Source organism: Numenius arquata, chromosome 7, assembly GCF_964106895.1.
Source record: "Numenius arquata chromosome 7, bNumArq3.hap1.1, whole genome shotgun sequence".
Classification (NCBI taxonomy): domain Eukaryota; kingdom Metazoa; phylum Chordata; class Aves; order Charadriiformes; family Scolopacidae; genus Numenius; species Numenius arquata.
Window position 1 is genome coordinate 51,168,544 of NC_133582.1, and position 14,161 is coordinate 51,182,704.

At 37.8% G+C, this 14,161-nt stretch overlaps 1 protein-coding gene across 3 annotated transcripts in view; it reads left to right on the forward strand.

Annotated features, from left to right (window-relative positions):
• Nucleotides 1–14,161, forward strand: part of ANKRD28 (ankyrin repeat domain 28) — a 124,139-nt gene that overhangs the window by 53,207 nt on the left and 56,771 nt on the right. The window lies entirely within an intron of this gene.

Genomic DNA, 14,161 nt, shown 5'->3' on the forward strand with positions numbered 1-14,161 from the left:
GTGGGGTAACTTTTTTTCCTGCAGGTTTGAGAGTGCAGTGTAGAACAGGAAAGCCTGAGGTACTTGGCTGAAACGTGGAACATTTCTACAAAATTTAGTAGAGTTCAGTGTTCTGATAATACAAATAAATTCTGTACCTATTTCATACATTAAAATAATTTTTTATATGCTGTTATGTGAAAAACTGTAATTGCTCTCTGATGCAGCAATTACATTGAAAAATCTTTCAATGTAAGGAAACTTACGTAAGTAAATATCATGGCCTTGCTTAAAAACAAATAAATAAAAAGCCATAATGTGTAGTGAGATAAGAATCATCTTTAGGAATTTTTTTACCTTTATGTTCGTTATCTTGCTGTAATTAATTATTTTACCAATGACTAATGTGGATTAACTTTTTGTTTTTGGTAAACAGTGTGCATGCATGCAACTACAAATGTAAACTCGCTTTAGCTCGACATATCTCTGCCTCTAAAAACCTCTTTCTGCATTAGTTGCTATTCATAAGGTGTTTGAGTTATGCCTTTTGTTATGAGCACCTTTTCTAACTGGAGTCACGTTAGTGTAAGAATTTGCCGGTTGGGACGGCTGGAAGAAGTCTCCCAGAGCAGGTTAATACATGGTGCTTTTCAGATAGAAGTGGTTGATCCGCAGTACCGTGTTTCTGTGCTTTAGGGGGAGGTTGCGGGAGGCTGTTTCCCTGCCCCGGGAAACGGTTTTGAAAACAGTGGGGAAAACTTTGACCGTTTTACGCAGAAATTTGCATGGGCCTGATAAAAGCAATGGGAAGGCAGGTGTGTCCAAACTATACTCCTTTCCATTTTGGGAGTACTGGGACCGTTGATCAGGAAAAGGGTTTGTGATGTGTTGTAATGGTGTGTGATTTGCTCCACCTGAAGTCTGCTTGCAGGGAAATCATTTTCCAGGCCAATTCTTCTGCAGCACCTCTTGTTACTAGATAAAATTGCTGTTACTAGATGAAGCTGCTGGCAATCAGAGCAAAGCTACCGTGTGGCTTTTTTGTCTAAACTGGCGAGAATAAACAGTATTTAAAAGCTAGCATAACGTAGCAAAGGCTAAGCAGGAATTGTGCACAGGTTCTAACTTTTCAAGCTGTGTTTCCATTTTCTGTTTGTCCCAGGCGTGCATCGGACCCAGTGTTGGTAACTGGTTCAGGTCAGGTTCCTGCAGGCAACGTAGACTATTTGCATGAAAGACTTGTTCTGTTGGCAGCTGGAGTTGGCAACAAAAACTTGGAGCAACGTATTTGGTGCTGTGGAGCAGCATCTTATTGTGTTCCCTGGCAGGACAGACTGTGCAGGCAGGGCTCTTAACTTGTGGTTTGCTGAACTGAATGTGAGGGAAGAATTAAAAAAAAACATCCAGAAAATAGTAAAATATTCTGAAGAGTACAATTTATTTATGTTTTAGTTCTTATCTTAATATGGCAGGGTATGAACTTATCCTCTCTTAGTTGTGGTCATTCCATCTGGCATATGTTTTTCTTTTTTAAAAGTATCAGTCTTTTGCTAATTTCCAGTTGCAGGTGAGCATTTAATAAAGAGACCCTGTAATTATTGTAATTTGCACTGTCTAAACTGAGAATGTGAATAAGTAGTTGTAATAATATCTTGGAGGAGCACACAATTTAGACCTATTAAAAACAATCTTAAATTTAAGACTTTCTATCCAAAAATGTGGTATCTTGAGTTGCTAATCATAGCAAAGAAATATTTAGTAAAAATTGTGATTTTGATGTATTAATAAAGTACATAGAAATATTTGCATGTTTTCCCCTATTAAGAACACTTTTATTCTCAGAGAGATCTAGAATGAGGACAAATTGTAGTTTCACATCTTTTATAATGTACTAGTTATAGCTAGTGTGATTCTCAAGATTTACAGCTTCAGGTTTTATTAATCGGATCTACAGCAAAAATAGTTTTAAAACTGCTTGCTAATTTTTCAAATGATTTATCTATTTCAAATTCTGTTAAACTTTGAGGTGTTTTTTTTTTCTCACTAGGCAGGTTTCTGCTTCGTTGAGCATTATTTGTAATCTGTTTTTCTGTCCAATTTAGAGTGTAGCAAATTGAGGGGATAAAATTACAGATATTTGTAGGTATGAAAGACTTTTCAGTATGATGAGAACATAAGATGAGTTACAACTTTGAGTTTGGCACTAGTTATTTTAATTCAGTTTCATCGTTTGGATTAAGCACAGTGACTTGCTGTGAGTTTCCCTGCAAATAAGAACTGTATATTGAGAAGACATACATGTACGTGTGTGTGCCTATATATATACGCATGCAAGTTATACGTGGAGTGTGTGTGTAATATATTTTAAAATGTTAGCTTATCTAATGCTAATCACAGTAAGCATATAATGAGTAGACAGTGAGAACAGTCCTTTGAAATCACTGTAGGAGGTCAGAGAGGAAATAAAAAGTTCCTGTATAAACAAATACTAATAATGAGAATGTCTTCAGTTAATAACCAGCGCTGAGAAGCACAGCCCTTGACTCAGTGCAGCCTCTCCTGCCAGGCAGCCTCTGCCTGGAACCAGCTTCAGGTGCTGGAGCAGAGGCTGAGGAATCTTGTATTGGGCAAAAGGGGAACAGTGGGACCTCGCAGAGAGCAGGCGAAGTCGGGATGGGCATAAATCATAAAATATAAGTTGAGTGTTCCTTCAGACATTTCCACTGCTAACTGTTTATTGAAGAATTTATGTTACCATCTAATAAGAATTGAGAGAGCTTTTGTCATTAGATGGAGGCATTTTAAATAGTTAATGGCTTTATTTAATTTGGTATGTTTTTCACTTTGCATGAGGTATATGTAAATATATTTTTCATACGTATGGGAGAGAAGAAAATACATTTTTCACACACACACACACACACACATATATATATATATATATATAAAATAATCTCAGAGACTAATGGTAGCACTCATCTTCTCCATCCTGTTTGCCCTTGGACTTCTAAAATAAAAATAAAATAAAATACAGCCGTAGAACAAGAGCAAGATGTTTCTTTCTCCTTAAGCATTTGCTTAGACGTTTGTCCAATGTGCATGTCAATGTACTGGATTGCTTTCTGCTTCTAGATAGTCTTGGTAGTAAACTTTCTTAATTTTTCCACCACAAACAGGAACCCCCATTTCCTGTGTGACCAGCCTGATAACTGATGAGTCATGAGACTCTTGCTTTATGAAATGTTCACTTCATTGAAATTTCCTTACATCTAAAGAATAGTAGGAAAATTCTGTGAAGGCTCCTATTTCTTGGGAGAGTGTTTGTGGTCCCATGCAGAGAGGAGCCAGTTCTGCCTGCTCGGAATTCACGGCCACACATCAGGTTTAATGTGGTGCTGAAGTAGTTCGTATGCGAGAAGATTTAGGAGTTGGGTTTTAGAAGGACATTGTGTGAATGGCATGTGTAAGGTTTTTTTATTAACAAGATACAAAGTTAGCTTATAAAACATCTCACTAAACATGCTTGAGATTAGTGAGGTTTTTTTAAGCGAGTGGATACAGTTCAGCATTACCATATGGGAATGTCCAGGGGTTATTTTGGTAAAGAATTAAGTCAGTTCTTAAAAACATTAATATTAATGTTACGTATCTGAAGGGATAAGAAGAAACTTTGCTGCAGGGAATGCAGGGAAGTCTTTCCTATAGGAAAGCTTCTTCCACTTCTAAAGGATCTGAAGCATGATTGATTCCAGAAACTGAGAGCTTTGGAGACCTAATTCTTCAGAGTGTTGTGGAAACTTGCAGCAAGTTGTATATTGTAAAGAGTCCCCACCAGCTACTAAAGATTTAAATTCACAATGTAGCAGTTATTTACTGTTGCTTAACTTTTAAAGTTGTTGATTTCCTGTTCATTACTGTGGAATGTTTTCCAAGCATGTCATCTGTAATGAATAATCAGATATCTTATTTCCTTTTTGGTGGTTTAGAAAGTGAATCATACTTTTCAGCTTCAGTAAAAAGCACGTCCAAATGGTGTTGAGTTCCTCTTCGGGTGTAGAAATGTATTCAGAATGTTTTAAGTACAGATCTGTATAATGAGGGGGTTTTTTTGTTTTTTTTTTTTTTTGGAATTGAAACTTTTATGAGAGAACCTTGCCAGTCCAAAGAGGAATAATTCCTTGCTTCATGTCGCTAGCACTGTATTTAGCCTGTGCAAATGAGATTTTCAGATGTATTGAATTATCACTCTAATAAGAGAGATACAGACAAACCCTCAATAGAGTTAGAAGGTCCTCTGGCTAACATCAGCAGTTTGCTACTTGGCACAGTGGATTCTGTGGTCGGTAGCTCTCAAAAACTTACCATTGGAAAGGGCAAAACTCTCTGAAAAGAAGAGACTTACATGACATGGTGCTGCCTTGTACAGAGAATGAGAAATACTCGTTAGAGACTTAATATTAGTGTGCTGTGTTACTCAGGCCAATATATGCTCCTTCTCATCAGATCTAGTAAGCTCATCTAGTACTAGGCTAATACAGTTACACTGTTTGCTAAACTGGGCAAACAAGCTTGGATGTCTGCATGGCAGTGTTTTTACCGTATTGGCTGTACGCTGAATTTGTTTTACAGTAATTGGGGTTTTGACAGACAGGTTTTGTTTTGGTCATTGTTACTTCTTTAACATTGAAAAATCGGCATTGATGTAGAGAACCATGAATAATTAGATCAAATTGAAATGCGTTTCAAGAACTTTGGGATTGAATCACACTGGAGACTCAAAGTGATAATGATTTTGTAGATCATGTGTGATTTGCCGTGTTACTTAAGACTGTAACCTTCAAAGCATAATTGAAGTTCTGCATTTCCTGCTGCTTTTACAAAACAAGCTAGAGGCAAGGTCTTGAATAGTTAGAGCTTACTGGGGTTACTCTGGCAGTTGCTGTGCCTGTCACGCAAGGGGCTGGTATTTGAGAACAGAACATCCCCACTGAAAGAGCAGAGAGAAGACAAAAGCTCAGGAGACTTAATGTGCATTAAGCTCCAACGTTGACACAGTCCTTAAAGAATGCATAGCTGATAATAGCAAGATAGGGTTTGAATTTGCTGAGTATTTGCAATAACTTTTGGGGGGAAAACTCTTTATGCATACGCAACATACCTTTGAACAAGACAATTTTCTTCACTTGCCAAGTGGTTAAAGGTGTCTTGCATATCTATTGTGGAATATCTAATGCACTATCAGTAAACACCATCATTTCCTTTGTACTATTTGGCCCTTGTACATGGGTTCTACACAAGGTAGATATATCTTTAAGTTCCTTAAATCTACCCTAACAAAGGATGGGTTATATTCAAAACTGGGGAAGTGTTTCTCATTTGTTTGCTATATATTGTAGGGAGGGCTATTCCTATGCCCAAGGAGGATGGCTCTTGTGGGCTGTTGGTGGAGTAGCTGTGGTGCCTGGAAAGGCTCATACTGGTGTCCTGTCTGAGGACAGATGAGCTGGAAGTTCCTTTTGCAGTGAGGGATCTCCGAGTCCTTGCTCAAGAGTAGGCCCCAGAAGTTCAGATACAATGTCTGTCTGGAATATGGAGTTTGAGGTGAATTTTCTCAGGCCTATTATATCAACCAGTACCTTTCCATCTCCAAAACCAGTGGAATCCTGTTCTCTCTTCAGTCTTTAATAAAGTCCTACTTTATTATCATCTTTTCCAATCATTAATTTCATTTCAGCTTTTATTTGCATTTGCACTAGTTATATGCATACAGTATATGTAATTATGGTAACTTATAAATAAATTAGATGATGCTGACTTACTGTCTTAAAGGAGTGCAAACGTCTTTCTTTAGTCACTTTAATGACAGTTATCTTCTAAGCTTATCCCCTCTCCACTTAGCCTAAGGAATAGTGCAAATGAAATACTTTGATCTTAAGGTTACCAGGAGTTTTGATCCTCGCTGGTAGAGGCTTTCTGTTGGGTTTCTTTTGTGATAGGTTTGGGGACTGTGTTATCTGTTGCAGACACTTATTGTTGGGTGGAGAGGGTTTTGACTCGCATCTTCATTCTTCAGAATAGACATATTCTGCGGGATTTTACTTGTCTAACAATTTGTTTCTGTATTGGCATGAATTGTGTTTTGTGGTGCTTTGAGTTAGGTGTTTAGAGTAGCGCAAGGGTATCTTAACAGTTGGACATTGCGTATTGCGGCGAGATGACCTCACTTTATGAAGCTATTTAACTTAACACACACAGAAGCAAAATGTTTTTGCTTGCTCCAAGAAGAGGTGCTCACATTAAACACACAAGCTGAAAACCACATCTTTTCCTGTCACTAAGACAATGCAGTTAGTGAGACAAGTACCTGATTTACAGCAGACGTGTATAAGGTTGTCGTTCTAGCGTTAGCCTTTGCAATGAAAAAGGCAGAAACCCCAGCTTTTCTCAACAAAAGTGTCATTGGCCTGAACGTAATGTGGTGGATTTAAACTGGGATGGAGATGTGCATACCTTACCTAGTGTGGTGTGATCTTTCACTGGAGCACAAACAGAGCCTGTATTGTACTGTTTTCTCTCTTGGCATGTTTTCTTATTTGTGTCCTCAAGTACTACAGAGAGATGACGGCACAGGACGAGGCAGTCACTGTCCCTCCTTCATCCCACTCTGCTGGCACAGGCCGGGTTACGCAATGTGCTCCACATCCGTGTGCTCTCATTATGGAAAATTCATCCTTTTCACATCCCGATGTACTTCTTTCAAAAATAGTTTGAGTTATTTATCGGTTTTCGTATCAGCAACTGCATTCTGATTAAGAGCTGGGTTTTTTTTCCTGCCATCTGTGCCAGGTAGATGTTTACAAGCCGTATACTTGGCATTTGGGAAGGGTAAAGCCAAGGGAAAGTATTATTTAATGCAATATTATTGTATACAGTTTTTAAAGTGTAGCATAGTTTTGAATGCTATAGAGGTAGGTGGATATTTTTTTATTTTAATGGTGGTTTTTTTTTTTGATGTCTCTGTCACACCCAAATGATCTAGTATATTAACAAATATTCCTGACCCTAAAAGTTGCTCTGTTTTAATTCCCAAGTTAAAGGAAGGAAGATACATCCAAAATGTCTCAGCTGCATTGTGAGATCAAGTTGCTTTTATCAAACAGTAGAGAATAGCTCTGTTTCATGGATTGGGCGAGAATTCAGTAGCCTTTATAAATAGGACCAGATTCTTGATGTTGGAACTTCTAGTGAAAGGGAGCAGCTCGCAAGTCCTACTCAGTTATTCAGGTCCTTATCCGATACCCAAATGGATGCTTGAGTTCACTCACAAGGAATCCTAGCCTTTATACTTTGGGTAAAAGAAATTCCTATGGACATTAAAGTTTGGGATTCAATAAAATTTAAACCAGCAGATTTTCTCCCATCCCTTTGCTGTCAAGTTGTTCTACTGAGTGCCAGTATTAAAGACCGGAGAGCCTTTTGGACAAGAGTACTTTGGCATCTGATGTTTGCTCATGTAACTTGAATTCTTGATTATTTGTGCAATTATTCTTAAAGGTATTTCCAGGTGTTACTTAAAAACAGAAATACTAGAAAGATACAGCTGAGCTATCTTGTTTTTTTTAAAATGAGTTTTTAATAAGAGGTGATTGAATATAAGTGAATATTCCAATATAGTATGGCACTATAATATATATGATGAGTGTTTTATCAGTTTTAGATTTGTTATTTGAGTAGAATCAAATAATCATTAGCTGAATGGGAAGTAAATTATTTTCTATGGGTTTTAGTGGTGTTCTGTGAACTTGAACTTCAAATGCAATCGCAGAAATTCCATTTTAAAAATGCCCAGAAGCATCCAGTCAAATGAGGATGCTTTGGGGATTGCAAAAGCCAGGCAATGTGAATTCTTCCCTGCCTCCTCCTTGGTGGGGATTCCTATTCATCTTTGTGTCCCTGTAATGTGGAATGGTGTGTGACAGATAGTGTCATTCTGCTCTCCTCTAGGTAAAGATAAAACTCAAATGTTTGACCTGCTATTTTCCTGTAAGACTTCAGGTACATTCCAGGTTTCATGTCAGGGAAGAAACACGATTTCCTGGGGTGTTCCAATAGCCAGAAAGGGAAGGGACAGCTGTTCTGTTAAGAAGTGCGTTACCGTTGGTCACCGTTGTTAATAGACTCTAAAACTGCAAATTAGAATGTGTCTGTGATACTTGCTTTTTTTTCCTCTAAAACTCTCACCGTGGCAGATATGTTATTGTCCCAGGGAAGGAGGTTTCCTGACCCAGTGTTCATTCTGCTCTTGTTCATTCATTTCTCATGGTGGAAATGTGGATACAGCTATAAAAGTTTTTGTAGCCAAATTTCTTAGCCTTTTATCACTGCTGTTAGTGACAAAATCAGAATAGATCGGATTGTCCTTTTCTGTAGTTTTTAATGCCACTCAGCATGGGTTCTTCCCTCTTTTGCCCATTCACCGAGATTCCAGCTAAACGTCTGTCTGGGTTCTGAAATATGCCCATATGCAAATCCGGAACAGCTCTATGCTTTGTCCATTTGCAGTTGCTGAGCGTTTGATTTTGGAAAAATCAAATTTTGGAGAGGAGGGTCAGTGTCTCCTTTGCAGTTACGTAGCTAATAGTCTCTTCTTCTCACATCCTAAATGTACTGTGCTTGCCAGTTGCTTTGTGTGTCAGTGTAGATACTCTAAAATTTACCTGGTTGCGCGATATTATTAGTATTATTATTTTATTTAAATTTTTTTGGTGGCAATTCAGAAAGTTGTGAGCTTGTGCTTTTGAGAAACGTGCATGCCTAGAGTGACATTTATATGTTTGTACAAACTCTTTGGTCTTTCCTAAAGTGGTGCTCTTGGGACTTTTTCCAGGTTGCTTTGTAGTTCTTTTCTGACTTACCTTTTTTTTTTTTTAATTACCTCTTATTTTCTACTGTATACCTATCACTGCTATCTAATGTTTTTGGTGTCTCCACAAGCTACTGTGACACTCACAAGAAAATGATTTAGTGGTTTAATCCACAGTGTGAGTTTTTATTGTTGTTACCCGGAATCAAGTCAAAGAGCACACACTATTAAATTGGTACTGAAGATCTTAACTAGAAACAACACTGGGGTTTGGCAGATTACAGCTGAAGTGACCCTCGTTGCTGAACACACTTCTTTTCTCCTGCAAGAAAAGGTCTCTGGAGTCATTGCTTGCCGCTGTCGTAATGAGCTAGAGGGCAAAGGTTCCTCCTCAGTCTTTTGTGATTGCTTGGAAGTCTAGATTTGTTCAGTCCTAATAGATGACATGAAGAGGATATGTCCTGAAATGTAATGTGCGGTGATAAAGTCCTATTAGTGAAAGTTTAGTATTGGGCTTTCAAAAAATGTTTCTTTCAAATGGAGTACAAGTGTTTATGCAAATAGCATGAGCATTCGTTCAAGAAATTAATGGAGTCAGCATGACAAATCTAGTAATTTCAACTACGATGTACCTATCATCTGGCTTCAAAGGATACTTTGTGGTTAGCTGTGTAATATGTATTATTTTTGTGGTCAACGGCATGCTTTCTTCCTGTTTTTAAGCATGCAGAAGACCCTTATATTAGCTTGTTAGGCTTGCTCGCTATATTGGAGCTGCATTTTAAATTTGAAATGTGGTGAGGAAATAAAGGTCTGCTTCTAAAAATTGTTACCCAAAATTAGTTAGAAATTTGTTAATTTTTTGACAATGTGAAGTTCTGAAAATTAAGTTTAGAAGAACGGGGGAAATTGAAAGAAATAGCAGTTAATTGCACTTAAGGTAGGGATATGAAATGGATTTGTCACAGATTTCAAGTTTTGAAAGCCTGACACAATATTTTTCTTCTACTTTCAGTTGACAGCTATACAACCAGTTTTCAAGTTGTAGTGAAGTTATGTTTTTAAGAAGAATTATGTACTGAAACTAAAGTTTTGTGAAGTTTAAAGTTGGAAAGTAAAAGCCAAATACTTAAATGTGTTATTTTTTTGTGGAGGAACAAAAAAATTACTTAGTTATTCTGCCTTACAAAGTGATAATTCTAAAAACTATAGAAAAATCTGCAAATAAAAATCAGTGTTTTAGTGACTCTCTGTATCCCTGGGCCTTTGCACCGGGAGAGACCTCTGTGGTGTTGGACACTATGAAAGAATTGGAAGTATTTTGTTGTTATACATTATCTGTGAACCCAGGAGTCAGAAATCATGCTGGCTGAATAGTCCCCTCTCTAACCTACCTGGAAAATACACTAAGTGTTATATTTAAAAGTAGTTTCACTTACGAGACATATTTATTAAAGATACTGTATCCAACAGGGTAAGTTGGAATTGAAGCTCTTTCAAGATTTATGATGGTGTATTTAGGGTTGATTTCTGCCAGGAACAGATGGTATTGAAGCAGACAGCTGACAAGTGATACAGCAGAAAACACCTATTAAATGATGTTTTGCAAGTGTGATCACGAAATAAGGAGAGTATTTTTAAATTGTTATTGCAAAATTTGGTTTTGAAGAGCAGATTGGATAAAGAGGAGTTTTTCTGAAGAGGGAAGTTGCATTCATGCTTTTCCAAAAAGTGCTTTAATTCAAAGATTTCGGATCAGTAGATGTTGAACTATTTGAAAGGCTAATTGAAGTTATATTCTGATATACTCTAGAGGAAGCCATAGTCAGGTTACGTCAGTCTTACTGGATATGTACGGGATAACAGTACATATTTAAGGCATCTGGCGTCTTAAAACTCTCTGTAGTTGTATGTACTCATTCTAAATCAATTGCTCAGATAGAACCCAAACCAGGAATAAATTGTTATATCTCAAAAGATGCTTGCTGCTTTAAAAAGAGGTAGATTTGAATGCTGTGTGTTTACATTAGCCATAGATTTGTCCACTGTAGAAGTTTTGATCCATGAAATAACCAGCAAAACAGCTAAAGCCCATGTTTAAGGTAAAATGAAACAAAGTTAGCATTACCCTTGTTGTAGGTTAAAGGCATTATGAAGGAGCTCGTAGCACCGCTATCCCGGTCACTTTACTCCACATTTGGTTCTAACGGAGTCATAAGGCTTTCTTCTATGCATTTATCGTGTCACAATCCTTATAGAAACTCCTGTGTAGATGAAATGTTTGGGAAACTTGAGAAGTGGAACTACCGTGAATGGAAGGATCGTATGTTTTTCATGCTGTGCAATCCAAAGGCACACATAAATATGACGTTTGGGGTTTTGTGACACAGAATCATCATTCTGAAAACTGATTCTCTAAGGACTGAGCCCTTCTGTTGCTTCATAGTTTGTGGACGGCATTGACCAATATCTGGAATTAAACTTTGGAGTTTCTTATTAGGAATATAAATTTCTTTGTTGTTTGTACTGGAATACCAACATTCTCTTTCAACTGTGTAAAACCTGCCTAATGCAGTTAGGATGATGCGTTTCTTTATTAACATTACAGCTGATTTAGAGTTGTAATAGTCCCATTTGCCTTGCAGATTTTTGAATTGGAAAATGAAGCTGGCACAACATGTTGCTTTTCTGTGTTAAATACTGTGATATTTGGAATTAAATAGTATCAGCAGTGTTAGATTTTTCCATTCTGTGTAACAGTCACTTTTATGTACAAAACCCCTCCTCTCTTGAAATGTTTTTTTTTTTAGTGTCATTTAAGTTTATGAAATTAAAGGAACAACACTAGGGCCAGGATTTATATTAGTGTGATATATCAGTGCTGCAAGATGTCTGCTTCCAAAGGTGCTTGTTAAAACCGAAAGCTTGATTGGTGTTATTTAAAGTAATGCTTTATATACAGTAGTTTGTATTTGCAGATCAAATTTGTTCATCAAATGATTACTGTTTTTAATAAAAAGTAGTCGATCTGTATAACAGTGCTTTAGTAGCATTTAAAACACAGAATTTTCTTTAATTTTACTCAGATTTCATTTATTAAAATTCACTAATAAAACGTAAGACATGAGATGGAACAAAATCAGAATTTTCTTTTCATGGAAGCAAAGACTTGTGCATACTGATGGGAACTTGCTGAATGCAGCATTTATGCTTTTGTAAGAAGTTCTGAAAACCAGGTTTTTAGATACTAAGCCAAAAACTTTCTCACAGAGAAGTTAAGTAAAAAAAAAAAAAAGTAAAAATGTTTGGAAGCATCAAAAAGCGCTAGCTGTGAAACTAGAGGCGGGAAAAAAAAGTCAGGGCTTCTGCCCAAGCACCCTCAGCGTGCAGAATATGTGTGGTCAATAGAGACCCTGGGGCTTGGGATTGTTGAAATACCAAGCTCTGGAGTTGACCCAGAAGATGACAAGCCATGAGCATCCCAGCAGGGCTATGCCCTGGTGCTGTAGAGCAGGGCAGCCTCCACCAGCCTCCTGCGCACCTAACCTCCCAGTTTGTACTCCCTGCTGCGGAACTGGGAGTTGGGCTTTGAGTGTTTCCAAGCTGTCAGCTTAAGAGCAGCAAAGCTGAAATATTTGCATGACTGGAAACACGCAGCTTGGAAACACAGGAGTGCTGGAGTGGAAACGTTGCTTGTGTTTGAGATGCTTTCATGTTCCTGTCTTGGTGGTGTCAGGATGCTCAACATTTCCCATTAGTAGAAGTTGGGTTTTTAGAGAAGCGTGGCTCAAATTCAGTTAGTCATTAGCTCAGTGATTAGCATTTTTCTACACAAACAGCTCCCTTCTCGCCACCATTTTATTGGAAGATTTTGGATTGGCTGTATCAGATTGGTTACAGAATCACAGAATCTTAGTGGTTGGAAGGGACCTTTGAGATCATCGAGTCCAACCACATTAAAAAAAAAAAAAAACACACAAACAAACAAAAAAACACAACACACAAAACCAAACAAACAACAACCCCCCCCCCCAAAAAAAAAAAAAGCATCCACCAACTAAACCCCACACCCACAACCTCACACACAACACCCCACCACAAACCAACAATGGGATTACTTGCATGACTTCTGTTGCTGAGATGTTAAAAAAAACCAACCTAACCAAAACCAACACCACAACAAATGTGATGGAAATTTTTGATAATGAGTTGCCCTTTAAGTGGGGAATGCAGTTTTTACTCGTGTTCCTGTGTGAGTAGTGTCTCTACAGGATGTACCCAGGACCCGTCTTATTTTCTCTAATTCTACAATGAAATTGCAGACAGTACAATATCATACTCTTTCTGTGTTCCTTAAACTGTTGGTTATAGGCCCTTTAGCATTATTAAAGGGTTAAATGGGGTTGCAAAGTTGCTACCTGTAGTAGCTCAGCTCCTCCGGACTGGAGGAGTGAAAACTGATTTTTGTTGCTGGCTGGTCTTCACTGCCTTTTGGCCTGGGGAAGCAACTTTAATATGTGTATTACTTTTTTCCCCTTGTGCTTCCTGTCTGTCATTTATTTACTTTTTTCCTCCTAGATAGCAGGTCCTCAGTGGCAGGGTCTTTTTTTTTTTTTTTTTTTTTTTTTTTTGTCATAAATGTGTAATCTGCAATTGAGCCATACCGGCGAGTGATGGAACTGTGGTGTTAGTGATAAGTAAGTAGCATTGATTCCTTATTCAAGGTGCGTCGATGGCAGGTTTGCGCTACTGAATTTTGAATTGCTTGTGGGTAGTTAAAAAAGTGATGTTAGGAAACATTAACAAGATGGTGATTGTTTAACTTCGACTTTTTTTTGAGCAGGGACTAAACAGGGAGTAGTGTGTGTGTGTGGTGTCGTCTGGGGGAGGGGGTTGAATGTCCTACATTCTGAAATTGTCTTATGTTTTCAGAGTGACTTCTTGGGTCTCAGCTGTAGTTTTGCTATCAGATCTCTCCTGCCATGAACTTCTTCTTGAATTGTCTTCTTGTGTGCTGCGAGCTCTTAAGTAGAGATTCACCGAATAAGGTTATTTTGGCAAGGGAGAGGAATGCTTTTCGCAATAAATTATCAATTAAAATGTGCATTAATTTTACCATAGTTTTGACACAACAGTTGAATTAATAGAAGTGTCTTGCCACTTAAAATTCCATGCTGATGATTATCTTGATCCCCCTACTGCTGGTGCATTTGAAACTTCTAAAAAGAGCTAGACATCAAAGAGGAGCTTAGGCCAGAACCATGATGCCGACTGATGATCCATCTCTCTTCTAAGTTCTCAACATCCTTCCCTCAGAGA